This window comes from Dendrobates tinctorius, unplaced genomic scaffold, assembly GCF_039654945.1.
Source record: "Dendrobates tinctorius isolate UK_male_01 unplaced genomic scaffold, ASM3965494v1 ptg000059l, whole genome shotgun sequence".
In the NCBI taxonomy this organism is placed as follows: domain Eukaryota; kingdom Metazoa; phylum Chordata; class Amphibia; order Anura; family Dendrobatidae; genus Dendrobates; species Dendrobates tinctorius.
In genome coordinates, this window is record NW_027361727.1 from 21631876 (window position 1) to 21650423 (window position 18548).

Here is an 18548-nt window from a genome sequence, read left to right on the forward strand (position 1 = left end):
CATTTCCCCCCTTCTCTTTCTTCAATATCTCCTTTCTGCTTCACTTTTATTTCTCTTCTCATTTTCTTCTCCGTTTTGTTATTAGTTACCGTTCTTCTTAATTCCACCATCACCTTCATTTGTATTATTTACCTTCTCCATCTCCACCTACTTCCGCCAATTTCTTTTTCTTTACTTTGGACAGTATTTTACATCAGTATTTGTAAGTCAAAACCAGGATTGGAACAATCAGAGGAAAAGTATAATAAAAAACACGGCACCACTTCTGCATTTTTCACCCACTCCTGGTTTTGGCTTACAAATACTGATGTAAAAAAACTCACCAAATACTGAACATGGCCTTAAAGGGAATCTGTTAACACCAAATCATTTCTCAAACCAAGCACAGCACCTTTATTGGGTGTATAGCTTTATAAAAATCATAAATTTAGTTGTCAAATTCATTACCGTTTTTGCCAGAGATCGCTCTTTATTAAAAAATGCTAATGAGGTGCTCCGGGGAACTCTTGGCATGGCTGAGCAGCAAAGTGCAGCTTCCCACATATCTCTGTCCATCTCTGGTTCCTGTGAAGACAGAGCTGTCAATCAAGGAAGAGGAGTAGAAGTGGAAAACAAGCCGGTGGAAAGTGCACTGAACCGACTGACAAAAATGGCAGAAGTGCGCCGACTGCCAACGGCCGGAGTGCGCCGACCGCCAACGGCCGGAGTGCGCCGACCGCCAACGGCTGGAGTGCGCCGACCGCCAACGGCCGGAGTGCGCCGAGCTCCTCATTAGCATAACTGAATAGAGAATACTTTCTGGCAAATGCAGAAACAGATTTGGACACTAAATTATGATTTTTATTAGGGCTGTATCCCATACAAGGTGTTTGGCTTGGTTTGAACAATCATTTTGTGCTTACAAACTCCTTTTGAACTTTCTTCTTCTCTTATTTTATCTTCTTTTCATCTTCCACTTCTTCACCTTAACTTTCTCCAGACCCTCTTGTTTTTTCTTCTCCTTCATCTCACTTTTCTCCTCCATGCCATTCCCATTCTTCATTTCATCCCCCTTTTTCTAGTTTTCCTTCAACTTTTAGAAACCAACCCCTGTCAATCTGTTTTACTGAGGATAGAGCTATACAATTTCCCTGCGGACTGGGCAATCATTTAATACAGTATGTAAGTGGGAGCTGCCCTTACTCGATGGCATCTTTATGGGCATATGCTCTCTATAAAAAAAGCAAAAACAAAAAAATTGTCCAGGCATATTCTACATCCTTGAAACTCTGTGTCCTAGGTGTGAGTTATCACTCTGTTATCCCTGAGCTGCTTAATATAATTTCAAACTAACAGTGAAGACTTAGGGTGTGTGCACACGTTGCAGATTCTGCTGCGGATTTTTCCAGGCAGATTTGGCTAAATTCACAGGTAAATCCACAGGTGCGTTTTACCTGTGGATTTAGTGCGGAGTAGCCTGCGGGTTTACCCTGTGTTTTGACACCTGTACAAAGGAGCAGGTGGCAAACCACTGCGGATTCCGCACAAAGAAGTGACATGCTGCAGATTTAAAACCGCAGCAAATCCTCGCGGAAAAATCTGCAGCATGTGCACAGTGTTTTCCATTGACTATAAAGGTACTGAACAACGCAGCAGAAACTGCTGCAGATCTGCAGGTCCAAATCCGCTGCGGATCCGCAGCAGAATCCGCACCGTGTGCACACGCCCTGACACTTTAGCAAGCAAAGCAGCAGAAGGGAGCAATTATACAGCTATCTAATTCAGTGGCTAGGTATATTTTGGGTCTCAGTAATTGCTTACATTAGGGATAACAATTACCTTGTAAATGTCTTAATTTTTGATGGCAGGTGCACTTTAAGTTTACAGTCAGTATTCAGTGCTGCTGGCTGTGAGGCTTTTCTTGCACCATTTCAATACTTACTAGCCAGATGCCAGCTTTGCTTTTCTTAGCCCGAGGCAAGTACCTAAATGTAATATTAGTATTTAAGGCCAAATATCTCTTTTTTTTCATGTGCTGCAAAACAAGGTTCATGATGTGGTCTGACAATAGGCCAAGTGAGCCACTAAATGCAGCCATTTGAACAAGCTTAAAAAATAAATAAATAAAAAAATAAAAATCAGATATAAACTGGTTTTAGGCACCCATAAGTGGTGACATTTTTTAAATGTATACATTTAATCATATACTTATTATATACCTTGTGGTTCAGGAAACTAGATCACCTCAGCAATCCATTGTGATACCGTGAGGGATGAGCGGCTCATCTTTTTCCCATGTGTAGGGTTAACCTGTGCAGCGTGGTCCCTCTTCACAAGGGAGAGGTGAATCAGCCCAAGGGTCCTGACTTTATCCTGCAAAGAATAGAAAAAGGGGTCAGTAAACAGATGGAGGATGGTGGAAGTTCTGCTTCTCCATAGTGCCCTCTCATCTAAGATGATCATAAAGTACAAGGCAAACTGGTGATGTCATTCTGATTGACAGCCAGATTCCCGCTGCTGAACTGGGTCTGTTACTGCGAAGAATGGTGCCGGGTTTACAGGCAGGTAAGAAGTCTCTCAGGCTGTGTGCACAGGCTGCGGATTTGGCCGCTGCGGATCCGCTGCAGTTTATGCTGCAGTGTACAGTAGCATTCTAACCTATGGAAATCAAAAACCGCTGTGCAGACGCTGTGGAATTTTCCGCGCGGTTTCTAATCCGCAGAAAGAATTGCAGCAGATTCCGCATCGTGTGCACACAGCCTCAGTGCTTAGGTAAAAATTATATTTCTATTTATTTATTTTACATAGTTTCATCATAAATGGTTTAAACAAAGCTGCAAGTGATGACAAATATGATATTTTACTGGTCAATTTCCAAATTTGGATTAAGTAGGTACTCCTATTGAAAAGAAAAATATGCCACCTCTTCATGATCAGCTAGGTGTGACTTTTGGGACCCCAAGCGATATACAGAAGGATACACCCACAGTGCTGATCCAGAGCTACATTCCCTTTTACCGTCTCTACAAAGCGGAGATGATTGGATTTTCTCGCTGTTACCATGTTTCAAATTAAATGAACGACATTCAGCATTCAATAACTTCATTCAAATCACTTCAACTTTCCCCCTTTTTTTTTATGTACATGGCAAATTGAATACATAAAGGTTGGCATTTTTGGGCAGTATAGTGGCTCAGTGGTCAGCAGTCCACCCTTGCAGCGCCGGTCTTGGGTTCAACTCTCACCAAGAACAATATCTGCAAGGAGTTTGTATGTTCTCCCCGTGTTTTTGTGGGTTTCCTCACACATTCCAAAGACCTGTGATGATGATGTCTGTAAAGTGCTGTGGAATTAATGGCGCTGTATAAGTGAGTACAATAAATAAAAACATTTTGTGTTAGTTTTTTTTTTTTTTACCATTTTCAAGATTTCTGCTTGCTTTCAGTGAATGAAGGCATTATTGTCCGAAGTCTGAATCCAACACGGACCATAGTTTTTCCAGGGATTGCAAAAAACAGATTTTCTCCATTAGACAGTGTTCACATTCAAATTAAAGGCAAAGCTACAGAAATGGGAATTAAAAATGGGACTCAGGCTAGTTTCACACTAGCTTATTTTCCACGCAGCGCTCGGCGCCGCAAAGCCACGCCCCCTGCCGGCTCCCTGCCCGCCCCATCCGGTCATCGCCGCCTACTATCGCACACGACTGCATGCGATCTGCGCACCCTATCTTTAGCATAGGGTGCGCAGATCGTGCGCTAGTAGGATTTTAGTGTGCGCTGCGCACCTTTGAAGGTGCGCCGTGCGCGCCAAAATGCAACATGCTGCGTTCGGCGCACACGGGCGCACCTTCAAAAGTGCGCAGCGCATGGCAAAATCCTGCCAGCGCACCCTATGCTAAAGATAGGGTGCGCAGATCGCAAGCGCCCATGTGCGCCAGTAGGCGGCGATGACCGGATGGGGCGGGCAGGGAGCCGGGAGGGGGCGAGGGCTTAGCGGCGGCCGTGCGCAGGCCGTCGCTGCGCTATAAAGCGCAAATATGAAACCGGCCTTATAGACGGAAAACAAGCAGGTGGGAAGGAGTATTTCAATGACTGGCCCCGCAGTGAAGCACCAAATTTGAACAGTCATCCTGTGCTGACAGATTCCCTTTAAAATTCACCCAAAATTTCTAGAATTAACACAGCAAAACAGTATTTACCTGCCCAGGTAATAGAATCATAGAATCGTAGAGTTGGAAGGGACCTCCTGGGCCATCTGGTCCAACCCCCTGCTCAAAGCAGGATTCGCTAAATCATCCCAGACACATGTCTGCCAAGCCTCTGTTTGAAGACTTCCATTGAAGGAGAACTCACCACCTCTCGTGGCAGCCTGTTCCACTCATTGATCACTCTAACTGTCAAAAAGTTTTTTCTAATATCTAATCTGTGTCTCCTCCCATTCAGACCCCCTTACTAATGATGAAGGCAACACAGGTGCAAAATCCTGATGAGACAACCAATCACAACCTTCCATTTCATGGAGGGGTGATTGTGTGCAATTTTAATACTAAGAAAAAAAAAAAGGCTTCTATAGGGCTCTGGGCAGCACAGATGTAGTGCACGATGTCAGTGACACCTAGGCAGGTAGATACTGCTGCCCTTTTTTGCTGTGTTAAACTCTTAACATTCATGTTGCTTTTCTGATGGAAAGTGTGATGGGAAAATGACGGCACTGTCACGAAGAGAGCATAAAGTAAACACGCAGATCTCGAGTCGCTCCTGTCTTTATAGTTTGTTGCAATGTATCAGCGCAGGTAAAATGTATCTGCTTGGAGTATAACATATTATAATAGTGATGATACTTCGGAGGCTGGGATTTTTGGGATCTCCTCTTTAGTCCGCCTTGCACGTTTCTCATTTTTGGCTGTATATTCCCCCATTGTGTCGTGTCGTGGGATCAGCAGCCCTGGAGGGGTACAGATTTCGTGCAGGTTGTGTTACCGTCTTCTGCTTCCTTACTGCTTTTGGAAGACCTTTGTTGTTTGTTCTTGAGGGTAAGAGAAGCTTACAGCATGGCTTAACTATGTCGAATGGGGGTTTTAACTAATACAACATGTGAGGAATTTTAGGCAGTCATATTTCACTGGAGAAAACAATGTTGGAGCGGCCAGCCCTGGCCGCACAGATAGGAGGGCACTTGGCAGCGGCCTGCCCTGTGAATGTATAACACTCAGCACCGCTGGGATTGTGTATTATGTCTTCTCAGAAAGCTGGACTAATACTCCTATTATTAGTCCCTTATTTTCCTAATTGGGAATAATGGGAGTGGGGGGTGTCCACCTCCAGAGACCCCCCAACCGCTGCCTTATCCTTGTAGTAGAAAAACAATAAAGGTTGCACCATGATTTACCAAGAATGATTACTCCTTTACAGTGTTCCCCAACTCCAGTCCTCAAGAGCCACCAACAGGTCATGTTTTCAGGATTTCCATAGTATGGCCCAGGTGATGATTGCATCACCTACATAGGCAGGAATTCCATCACCTGTGAAATACTAGGAAATCCTGAAAACAAGTAGTAACACTTGAGGACTGGAGTTGGGGAGCACTGAGAAGATGAATTACTGCCATAGAAAATGGGGGAAAAAAGGGAAAAAAAGCACTATATAATGTATACGTGAAATATTCATCTGCAAAAATGGCTATGAAAAATATGGTAGAAAAGAAGATATTAACGCTTAAATTGGCCAATATGTGTGCCCAACTGCAACGTCAAGGCGTCCTTCGAAAGTTGGGTCCCTGTCCTGTTTTGTCACCTCTCCTGGGCAAAAAAGCCTACAATTTATGGGGCAGGAGTGCACCAGCTAGCTGCTTAAAATCACCTATGGTTGATGGGACTTGGGCATATATAATGGCCAATTTATATCCTACTTTTCTACTGTATTTTTCATAGCAATGTTTGCAGATGAATACTTCAAACTAGATGGAGGCCTGAGGGTGGTAATGTCACGATGGGGGCAGGCTTTGCAGCGTTGAGAATCTCTCCCCCGTGTGCTGACTTCTCCGGTCTGTGCTCTCTTCTTTGACCTGTCTACCCCATGTGCTATGCCCCTTGTCTGCTGTCTCTCTCCTTCCTGTGCTGTGTTCTCCCCTCATGTGCTGTCCCGTTTGAGCTGTCTCCTCCCTGTGCTCTGTCTCTCTCACCCCTGTGTCTGACCGTGTACAGAACATACCACAGCTCCTGGGCAGGGGAGGAAGCAAAAGACAACACTGACATTACAGCAGGAGATCGCAGAGGACACATTTTGAGAGGCAAAATATTGTTTAAAAACAGTCAGTAAAATATTTTACGTCGCAAAATGAATCCTCATCGGCCGGTCATTACACCCCTGACTCTCCCCCTATACCAGCCTTATCTGTGTGCATTTCGATGCTATGAACTCCTGCTCATGAATGAAGGATGTGTTAGTGGTTGCCCATCAGTATAGACGCTTGTGCTGTCTCTGCCTTTTATCATGTGAAGTGCACTCGGTTACATCTACGCTAACCCCTTATCTTATGGGCGATTTTTTTTTTTTATTTTTACATTTTTTTTCATTTTTTAAATTTAATTCTTTTCCTCCTTTACTTCCAAGAGATATATTGTAACTTTTTTTATTACATTTTTCCTTCCACATAGTAGTAGTAACTAAATATTCAGAACCTTGTAATAAAAAAAAAAATTGGTTTGTGTCGCCGTGTTCTGAAAACCATAACTTTTTCTAATTTTTTTTTTCCCCCTATAGATTGAACTGTGCGGGGGATTGTTTTATCGTGCACCAGCTGATGTTTTTAGTGATACCATATTGGGTTTATATATGACAATTTAATTGCTTTTTGTTGTATTACTTTGGATGGGGTTAGGTGTGGAGAGCAAAAGCTGGCTATATATATATATATATATTGCAGTTTTTTGGGGGGCATTTACCGTACAAGTTAAATTAATTTTTGATAGATCTGACCTTTATGGAGATGCCAATTATATTTATATTTTTATTGGTTACATTTTTTTATTAATTGGGTAACTAGGTAAAGTGAAGTGATTAAAACTTTTAACTTTAACTTGTTTTTTTTTTTACTACTTTTCATTTTATTTTTAGTCCCCAACTGTGAAGTTTTGTTCACTTGTATGATGCATATTTTTTTTTACAGCAGTATAAAGTTAATCTTGATGAGCGAACGTGCAAGGGATAGGGTATGTGCACACGTTGCAGATTTGCTGCGGATTCGCAAGTGTTTGACCAACCAATGTAAGTCAATAGGGGAAAAAAAAGCTTTGCACGTGCTGCGGAAAATTCCTCACGGAATCCGCAGCGGTTTATTTTCCGCAGCATGTCAATTCTTTTTGCGGATCCGCATGGGTTCTTACACCCATTCCATTAATGAAATCTACAGGGCTAAAAACGCAGGCCAATCCGCACAAAATTCCACCCCAAAAAAGCGCAGATTTTTACCTGCATTTTCTGCCAAGAGATGCAGATTCCGTGCAGAAAATTCTGCAGGCAAATCTGCAATGAGTGCACATACCCATGTGATTTGAGCACGTCCGGGCGCTAGCAGAGTATCTTCGGAGTGCTCGAATAACATGTTTGAGTCCTCGCAGCTGCATGTCTCGCGGCTGCTCGACACCCACAACAAATGCATGGATTGCATGTGTATCGGCTGTCAAACAGCCATGAGACATGCAGCTGCGGCAAATCGAACTTAGTACTCGAGCACGCCGAAGATACTCTGCTAGCGCCCTAGCAGGATCGGATAACACTTTATCCGAGCACGTTCACTCATCACTAATAGTTAAGGCTGGTCTTAATACGAGAGCAAACATGGAAGTGACGGGGTGCCATGAGTAGGCCCTCGGCTACCATGATAACTCATCAGCTCTCTGCGCAGGTAACTGAAAGGTGGCAAACCTACTGAACCGCACAATCGTAATATTTAAATGCTGCTGCCGGAGACTGATAACAATTTATTGGTTAAAATGCAAGTACCGGAGCTTATACTGGTGGATTGCTACTGTTCGTGGCAGGTACTGGGTCACTATTTGTGGGGTCTCGGATATCAGATGCCCAATGATCATACAGCTACAGTGGGGCAAAAAAGTATTTAGTCAGTCAGCAATAGTGCATGTTCCACCACTTAAAAAGATGAGAGGCGTCTGTAATTTACATCATAGGTAGACCTCAACTATGGGAGACAAACTGAGAAAAAAAAATCCAGAAAATCACATTGTCTGTTTTTTTTTCATTTTATTTGCATATTATGGTGGAAAATAAGTATTTGGTCAGAAACAAAATTTCATCTCAATACTTTGTGATATATCCTTTGCTGGCAATGACAGAGGTCAAACGTTTTCTGTAAGTCTTCACAAGGTTGCCACACACTGTTGTTGGTATGTTGGCCCATTCCTCCATGCAGATCTCCTCTAGAGCAGTGATGTTTTTGGCTTTTCGCTTGGCAACACGGACTTTCAACTCCCTCCAAAGGTTTTCTATAGGGTTGAGATCTGGAGACTGGCTAGGCCACTCCAGGACCTTGAAATGCTTCTTACGAAGCCACTCCTTCGTTGCCCTGGCGGTGTGCTTTGGATCATTGTCATGTTGAAAGACCCAGCCACGTTTCATCTTCAATGCCCTTGCTGATGGAAGGAGGTTTGCACTCAAAATCTCACGATACATGGCCCCATTCATTCTTTCATGTACCCGGATCAGTCGTCCTGGCCCCTTTGCAGAGAAACAGCCCCAAAGCATGATGTTTCCACCACCATGCTTTACAGTAGGTATGGTGTTTGATGGATGCAACTCAGTATTCTTTTTCCTCCAAACACTACAAGTTGTGTTTCTACCAAACAGTTCCAGTTTGGTTTCATCAGACCATAGGACATTTTCCCAAAACTCCTCTGGATCATCCAAATGCTCTCTAGCAAACTTCAGACGGGCCCGGACATGTACAGGCTTAAGCAGTGGGACACGTCTGGCACTGCAGGATCTGAGTCCATGGTGGCGTAGTGTGTTACTTATGGTAGGCCTTGTTACATTGGTCCCAGCTCTCTGCAGTTCATTCACTAGGTCCCCCCGCGTGGTTCTGGGATTTTTGCTCACCGTTCTTGTGATCATTCTGACCCCACGGGGTGGGATTTTGCGTGGAGCACCAGATCGAGGGAGATTATCAGTGGTCTTGTATGTCTTCCATTTTCTAATTATTGCTCCCACAGTTGATTTCTTCACTCCAAGCTGGTTGGCTATTGCAGATTCAGTCTTCCCAGCCTGGTGCAGGGCTACAATTTTGTTTCTGGTGTCCTTTGACAGCTCTTTGGTCTTCACCATAGTGGAGTTTGGAGTCAGACTGTTTGAGGGTGTGCACAGGTGTCTTTTTATACTGATAACAAGTTTAAACAGGTGCCATTACTACAGGTAATGAGTGGAGGAAAGAGGAGACTCTTAAAGAAGAAGTTACAGGTCTGTGAGAGCCAGAAATCTTGATTGCTTGTTTCTGACCAAATACTTATTTTCCACCATAATATGCAAATAAAATGAAAAAAAACAGACAATGTGATTTTCTGGATTTTTTTTTCTCAGTTTGTCTCCCATAGTTGAGGTCTACCTATGATGTAAATTACAGACGCCTCTCATCTTTTTAAGTGGTGGAACTTGCACTATTGCTGACTGACTAAATACTTTTTTGCCCCACTGTATGCTATATCCCATACAATGGAAGAATTGTGGCCTATAAATAAGGTTAAGGCCTCAAGTTTTCCAGGAAAACCTCTGTCGCCCATAGCAACCAATCACAGTGCAGCTGTCATTTTACCAGAGCAGGTGAATAAATGAAAGCTGAGTTCTGATTGGTTGCTATGGACAACACAGGCAGCTTTGTTTTTTTTTGTAAATGAGGCCCAATGTATGTACACTGCTTTACTGCACTCACTCCTAAAATAAAACCTAAATATTCTTAGCCTGTGTAACAACACATTTTATTCCTTAGCACTCCCGCAGGGATTGATACCCATCTTTTATAATGTACAGAATGGCAAACCTGTATTTTTACACAGCACTGGAATACATACTGTATATCAGAAGTAAAAAAAAAAAGCAAAATAAATACTGGGGGACAACCTCCAAAAGAGTACCTTGTTAAACATATGCCTTCGTTATTGACTCAAGGACCGTGAGGTGTCCTGTTTCTGTGACTGAAAAACCAGCCCAAATCATCCCCCCACCATTACAGCGCCGGACAGGTAGTATGAGGCATTTGCGCCGATACGTTGTGTTTGGTTTCCATCAAACGTAACACTGTAAATTAAGTCCTAACATCTCCAATTTGGCCTCTTCTGTCCAATGAACGTTGTTGTAGAATTCTTATGGTTTATTGAGATACAACTTTGCAAATTTTAGCAGAGAAGCCATGTTCTTTTTAGCTGTTTTTTTCTTTTCTTCTGGCAACCCTTCCAAACACGCCAGACTTGTTCAACCTCTTTCTAAATGTACCGCCATGAACGTTAACATTTAACATTCTATTTCTGACTTTAGTCTCTGAGCTTTAGCTCTTGATTTTTTTTTTTTAATTTCACTGAGCTTTGGACTTAGGCCTCATTCAGACATCTGTGTAGCATTTACGTGTTGTATCTGTTTTTTTCACAGGTACAACATGTACCCATTATGATCTATGCTGATGTTCACCTGTTTGCTTGAAAAGGGCAAATACAAGTCTACGGGTCCGTGAAAAACATGTACAACACACATGCTTTCCTTGTTTATAGGAGAAGCTTGTAATTTCTGTGTTTCTTTATCCATCCATGAAAAACACTGATAAAAACGGACACACGAACCATACACTGTTAAAAATGGTCTCATTGATGACACACTGATGGTAAAAATGGACACACTGATGACACACTGATGCATAACACTCATGACACTGGTACCATTTTTTCACGTACATTTTTAAAGACATATGTGTGAATCCTCCCTTAGGGTGAATTTGCTGGGATATCAATTCCTGGGAAGATTGTCAACTGTCTTGAACTTTTTCCACTGGATGGACTCCAAGTTGTTTGGAAATGTCCTTATAATTATAAATGATCTAATTTTTTGAAATTTGAAGTTGTAAGGTTGAGGTTGCATTTGCCCTGAAAATATGTGTATAACACTGAGGTTTCCTAGGACTGTATCCAACCTCTTTTAAACTATTTTACACAAACTCAGTCTTAGTACTGTCAGTGATCTCACCATAGAAATGGACAGTAACCCCCCCACCACTCCACAGAAACTGCCCTGACCAAAATTACTAATGACTTACTTACAGCCAAAGCTCCTCCTTGTCGACCTGTCCTCTGCCTTCGACACAGTCGACCACTGCATACTGATACAGATTCTTTCATCCCTTGGCATCAAAGACCTCGCCCTGTCCTGGATTGCCTCTTACCTTTCTGACCGCACATTTAGCGTTTCCCACTCCAACACTACCTCCTCATCCCGCCCTCTCTCTGTTGGAGTCCCCCTCTGTCCTGGGGCCCCTACTTTTTTCCATCTATACCCTTGGCCTAGGACAACTCATAAAGTCCCATGGCTTCCAGTACCACCTGTATGAGGACGACATTCAGATCTACCTCTCTGGCCCAGATGTCACCTCCCTGCTGTCCAGAATCCCAGAGTGTCTATCAGCCATATCCCCCTTCTTCACCTCTCGCTTCCTAAAACTCAATGTAGACAAAACCGAACTCATTATCTTTCCTCCATCTCGCGTATCTTCCCTACCTGATCTATCTATTATGGTAAACGGCATCATACTCTCTCCCGCACCTGAAATCCGCTGCCTCGCGGTAACTCTCGACTCTGCCCTGTTCTTCAAATCACATGTCCAAACTCTTACCCCCTCCTGTCGCCTCCAGCTCAAAAATATTTCCAGAATCTGTCTCTTCCTCAGCCCTCAATCTACTAAAACTCTTGTGCATGCCTTGATTACTGCAACACCCTCCTCTGTGGTCTCCCCGCCAACTCTCTTGCACCACTTCAGTCTGTCCTCCACTCTGCTGCCTGACTAATCCACCTCTTCTCGCTACTCCCCTGTTTCTCCCCTCTACAAATCCCTCCACTGGCTCCCAATTCCCCAATGAATCCAATTCAAACTACTAACACTGACTTACAAAGCCATCTATAACCTGTCACCTTCCTATATCTCTGAACTAATCTCCCAATATCTTCCCTTACACAATCTTCGATCCTCCCAAGACCTCCTACTCTCCTCCACACTTATTCGTTCCTCACACAACAGCCTCCAAGACTTCTCCCGAATATCCCCCATCCTCTGGAATGCCATGCCTCAACACGTCCGATTATCCACCACCCTCAGATCCTTCAGACGGAACCTGAAAACCCTTCTCTTCAGGAAAGCTTAACCATGCAATAACCATTCTGCCGCCTCACCACCACCTCACCACCACCAGATCTGCTGCACCGCCGACCTTCTGTCTCTTCCCCACTATCCCGTAGAATATAAGTCCGCAAGGACAGGGTCCTCTCTCCTCTGTACCAATCTGTCATTGTAAATTTGTCTACTGTAAACGATATCTATAACTTTGCATGTAATCCCCTTCTCATGTACAGCACCATGGAATTAATGGCGCTATATAAATAATAATAGTAACCAATAGCCTATTTACTAATATTTTTGTGCAAATGGAATTGCAATTTGTTCAAATTCACCGGGACCTACAAATTTAATAAAATTAATTGAATTGATTCACTACAAATCAATTTGCTCCTCTCTACTTATAAACACTTTTTAAAGACCTTCTAAGGACCAGATATTGATTTTATTTTGTCCTGCTATGTAAAACTTTGGAATTTAAAGAGAGTGTACTTAAGTTTTTTCATGACTTTAAGTAAGAAATATCTGATCAGAATTTGACTTTTTTTTGCTCTATTGCAACCTGTTTTGCACCTCCTCAGTGAGGCATCCTAGACTCCAAGCCTCATGTCGATATGAAGTCGGCTGCTCTAAGGAAGTGTTTGTCTTCCACATGTAAACAATATATAAGAAGTCAATGTCCGTTTTGCTCTGCTGCAAATTCCCTGGATGTGTTGATAAAACAGACAGACATGACGATGGTATCAGCCAGACCTGATGACTGCCGCAGACAGAGCCCTTTTATGCCGGCCTGACCTACAGATGATGATAAAGATCCTAACGTAGGCCGTGTCTGGCGCTTGTCACATGGCAATGCCAACCTGGGCAGCCTATTTATTCTCCATGACACCAGGCTGAACCTTAAACTAATAAACAGTCCATCACGGTGACAAGCGATAGACCTACAAACCTGGGAGATATTAAAAAAAAAAAAGTGCCCTCCAGCAAAAAAAAAAAAAGCAAATCACCCGTAAGTTCTTGAGTTGTTCACATATGTCACATTTCCCGTGGTTTTCGCTGCATGCGCCATACCTAAATCTGTGTCCATTTGAAGTGAAATTATCATCCAATGCAGAAGAATAAGGCTCCAGGAGGCCATTCACAGTACAAATGTTTGGGTTTGAAAAAAACATGCGGATTCCTGGAAGTGCAAGCTGTAAATCCAAAGTGATTTTTTTTTTTTCTTTTCCTCCTAGTTTTCCAAAAGTTATAATTATTTTATTTTTTGTTTAATAGACTTTGCGATATGACCTTCAATTTATATAATAATTACCATTTTCGGGTCCAAACAACTTTCTAATCCATTTTTACGGGGGGGGTGAAGTGACCATAAAATTGTGATACTTCATTTAGATTTGTTTTTCGCATTCTGGCATTCGCTGTATCAAATAAATATTACATTTTAATAGTTGGTACGGTCACGAAGAAGGTGAGATATATATATATATATATATATATATATATATATATGTGTATATATATTTAGCTTTTCTTTACGTTCTGGAACAATGGGTGTGATATGAACTTTTATATTTGTAAACTTTTTTTTTCAGTATCTTTTTTTTTTTTAAGTCCCCCTAGCATACTTGATCTAGGGATTGCTTGATCACTTGTTCTATACACTGAAATATTGCTGTGTATTGTAAAATGCCGATCTCCAATGAGACCAAGCCACAGGCTGGTGTTATGAATGAGTCAACAAAGGAGGAAAAAACAAAAATACCCCAGAGCAGACCCCAAAGCAATAGGCAGCCCCCAACATACAATGATGGTGAAGCAAGATGAAAACACTAACACAGATAGAAAGATAGGTTGAGCAAACGATGGGGCCCAAGCTAACTAAAAAGGACAGGATAGAAAAGCTGCTGTCTGCAATCCGCAAAAAACCCTACCAAAAAATGTCCCAACCGTCTGATAGGAAAAACAGGCCCTGAAGTCGCTAGGACTTCAAAATGACTATATCAGCACTCAGGTAAATTCTGAAGACAGAGCAAAGAGACAAACTGATCAGAGACAAAAATGGAACTCGGCACACCCCCAACCGGGGATGGCTGAACTCCAAAAAACAAAGTAAACAAAACAAAACTAATAAGTTCAATAGCAGAGCAAAAACTTATCTTTGGGAAGCAGGAATCAGACTGGTCTCCAAGAATCCAGCAGAGAAATCACCAGCGACTCAGAAGGGCGTCGGCTGCCTTATATCCAGTCAGAAGTTCCTGTTACCCAGTCATCATCTACCAGATCAGGTGTTTGGTAATCAGCCTCACTACCTTCCTTCACCAGAAGAGGGAGTTCATCAGACATCGACGGTGAAGGGGAAAATGAACTCACAACAGGCTGGGCTTCATAGGTGTTCAAACATGGCAGGCACAAGGGCCTTCATTACACCCCCAGCTGCCATGACTGTGCCATCGGCTCCCACAGTCATGTTGCAGAGGGACCCAATGATTTTCAGAAAGAATACTCTCCCTCTTTACAACCTATAAAGAACTGCCGTTCCGATTGATGATGACTGTTCCCAGCAATTATTCTCAGCTGCTCGCTATATAACATGTATGATGAATGCCACAAGTTGAAACCTGGCCAGAGTTGGAGCCCAAGTTGCTGAGGATCCCAGCCTGTGCCTAGATTTGCTTGGTGCAGGTTGGCCCTGCATAAATTGAATGTCTCTGCCTGGTGGTTTATGCTCAAAACCCAGACCCTCTGAAACGAATAGTACTTAAAGGGGTTGACAATTTCTTATTTCTTAAATGCATGTATTTGGGGCTAAAAATCATGTTTGCCTTCTATAGCCTCTGTTCTGCGCTGTCTATTGCTGGCTGAAGTATGAGTTATCTGAGAATCTGTCAGTGAGCTGCTTCTCATAGTTTGCTGGGAGGGTTTGTAACGCTTTTACCTTTCTTTTTCTGTAACGCTCTGAGCTAATGTATGACCACTGGTCACCTCAAAGTTTAATGTGAGGGAAACAAAGGAACCTGTAAAAGCCTACTGCTGCAAATTTTTCAATGAAATCCAATTGCAAAAATGTTGTTTGTCTATTTTTTTTTGTCCCAAATACATGCGCTTAAGTAAAAAATATAAGATTGTGTGCCCAAAGGTGGACAACCAACATATCAATAATTAGTTACCAATCCAATGTGTTTGCATAGTTTGAAGAGTTTATAGCATATTTATAGCATTCTACCTATCGGGAAAATCGAGGGTCCCATGCTCTCTCGAATGTAGTCTTTGGCTTGAGAAAGTATGTTTTTTTTTTTGTTTTTTTTTAATAAATATGCTATTTCAGCCATTATTTAGATATCTGGCCATAGGAAGGTTGGATGAGACCAAATTAATGGGATTACAGTTCTTATTTAGTTTGTCATCCAACTTATCTGCAACTCCAAATTACAAAAGTGCTTGGCTCAGTAGTCATTATAGACAAAGAAGATGCAGAGTAACATGTCCTTAAACCATTCAGAAGCCAGACAAAGGATGCATCATGGGGGCCATAATGGTTGCCACCTAATCAAATAGGGCTTTTTTAGTTTTAGGGGAAAAAGCAGACGGTAAAGCCCATAGACCATATAGGTGGGAGCTATCGGGTAGGTTATCTCCACTACAGGGTACAATTCTGCACAAGACAGTCCTTTGTCCTCTATCTTCATTGCCCCGGAGCTGATCAGTTGCAAGACGAGCGGATTTATCTTGGTACTTATTGAGGCTTTTTATTTCAGCCCATGTAATTATCAATTACAGAAAGGGAAGCTTCTTATAATTTGAACCATGAAGTCCGCTTGTTTCCTACCATCAGGTTAGAAGCTCTGTGCTGAATTAATGGTCCTATTAATTGACGGCATGTGACCACTTCAGGGGAAATATGTGGGATTTCAGTCTACTCCAAACTTTAAGCAGACTGCAGTGACCCGTGTCATGCGATAATCGCGTGAGGTCCCACTCTGGGAAGCAGATCCTCATGTCTACAACAGAAATGGGAGCAAATAATCATAATGACATTTTTCTTTATGGGACGTAAGAATTGGAAAACGGAGGCGTTGGTCACCAGCTCCTGGGAAACTAGAACTCTCGGCATGTGCCAAAAAACTTATTTGAAATTGGGACAAAGTTATTTTTAAAGACGAAACGTGAATAAGGTCTGGCTAACTGATCTAAAAAAAAAAAAGGAAGTGTAGCTAAGAGAATATTGGGCATCAAAGGGGCAACAACAAGCCAGTAATCTTTGTCCAGAGTTTGTACATGAAGGATTAGGGTTAGTAAGGTTAGAGATCAATACTTACTACACTAGAAAGTGTTCTTGCTGTGATGATGTGACACAGTGATAGTTTCACCCTTGAGTTAGTAAGTTATTTAGTTATTAAATGACATATAGTTCACTGTTGCACCTAGCCATAAAACTAATATGCACATGGAAACTCGAGAACCAATGGAATGAAACAAAAGGGAGAAGATACAGATTAGTCATTAGAAAAATCTTTTTGACAGTGAGGGTGATCAATGAGTGTAACAGGCTGCCACGAGAGGTGGTGCGTTCTCCTTCAATGGAAGTCTTCAAACAGAGGCTGACCGACATTTGCCTGGGATGATTTAGTGAATCCTGCAATGAGTAGGGGATTGGACACGATGACCCAGGAGGTCCCTTCAACTCTAACATTCTAGAATTCTGTTATACTAGACAGTCCGAAGACGTACCAAGTCTATCATGTAGCATTAATTACGGTAATAAGATTTGGCACATCGAACTCTCATCTGTTTAATTTTAAAGTGTTATTAAAAAAAGTTATCCTCTATTGATAGAATAGAGTATAATTTGCTGATCACTGGGGTCCAACTGGAGGGACTCCCAGCAATTTTGAGTACTAAACTTTGATATAGCAAGAACGGGGCTCTGCATTCTCATCTTGTTTAGAGCGGAGGTGTCCATGCTCGACCTCCAATTCATTGTCAATGTGACTGCCAAAGAAAGCGGAGCTCTGTACACAGCTGCTTTCAGCAGAGGAGGCTGAGCGTGCGCTCCTTCACTGCATTTAAGACCCGGCTGCTGCATGGCATTGAGTCCCACTGTCTTTTTTTTCCATAGCACCATTGGCCACTCTTATCCTTGGACTGTCTGGTATTGCAGCTCATACCAATCTCTCCAGCTACATTCAGGGTACGTTCCCACGTTCAGTAATTGCTGCAGGTTTCACGCTGCTTATTTATGCAGCGTCAAAACTGCAGCGGCCAGATGTTACAGCATAGTGGATGGGATTTCTAGAAATCCCATGTCCACTATGCGTGCATATGAGCCTGCGGATCTGGATCGCCCGCCAGGGCAGTGGGGTACTCGGTACCGGGCCGGTATATCACAGGGAAGTGTCACAGTAGCGGTGACCCGGTCCGTGGCCCTGGGCGTCCATGTAAGGGAGTGAAGTGATGGAATAAAGTTTATGAAGAGATGATTCGTGACGCCACCTGTGGTGTTCGGCAATGAAGATGTAAGCCGACGCTGCAGACAGATCCTCTGGGACAGATGGTGTGGTGCAACAATGATGTTATAGCCCTCCACAGGCAGGGCTGTAGTCCCAGGGCAGAGTAGGTGAAGTGACACTTAGATGGTGTAGTGTCAGGCGCAAGGGATGTAGCAGTTCTGAGTGGGTTGGCGCAGGAATAAGTGGAGGACACCAGGGCATGTAGTTCCAAAGCTTTACTCACAGTCTATTGCAGATAAAAAACACACAAAAGGAGCAATTGGGGAAACAACAGCAATCAAAATAGAGAAATCTCTAAGACCAAATGGCATATGTGCATCGGCAATCCCCAAAAGACTATATAATATTATTTAGGACAGTCAAAAAAACTGAGCAAAGCATACCACAATAAAACATTAAAAATCCATTTTATTGTGCCAATGCATATTAAAATTCCAGCAGGTACAGCATATCAGTCGGATGACTGCAGAACAACGCGTTTCGACGCCTCAGGTCTTAATCATGAACATGATTAAGACCTGAGGCGTCGAAACGCGTTGTTCTGCAGTCATCCGACTGATATGCTGTACCTGCTGGAATTTTAATATGCATTGGCACAATAAAATGGATTTTTAATTTTCCATTCCTTGCGCTGGAACTTTCTTCCCTTTTTTCTACTATTGATTGACTGCCTAGTCA

At 42.6% G+C, this 18548-nt stretch overlaps 1 long non-coding RNA gene across 1 annotated transcript in view; it reads left to right on the plus strand.

The window, feature by feature from the left end:
- Positions 1 to 4560: 4560 nt before the first annotated feature.
- Positions 4561 to 18548, plus strand: part of LOC141092463 (uncharacterized) — a 57049-nt gene continuing 43061 nt past the window's right edge. Inside the window, exon 1 of the long non-coding RNA XR_012232807.1 lies at positions 4561 to 4604. This is a non-coding gene — a long non-coding RNA (uncharacterized lncRNA). The remainder of the gene's footprint in view (positions 4605 to 18548) is intronic.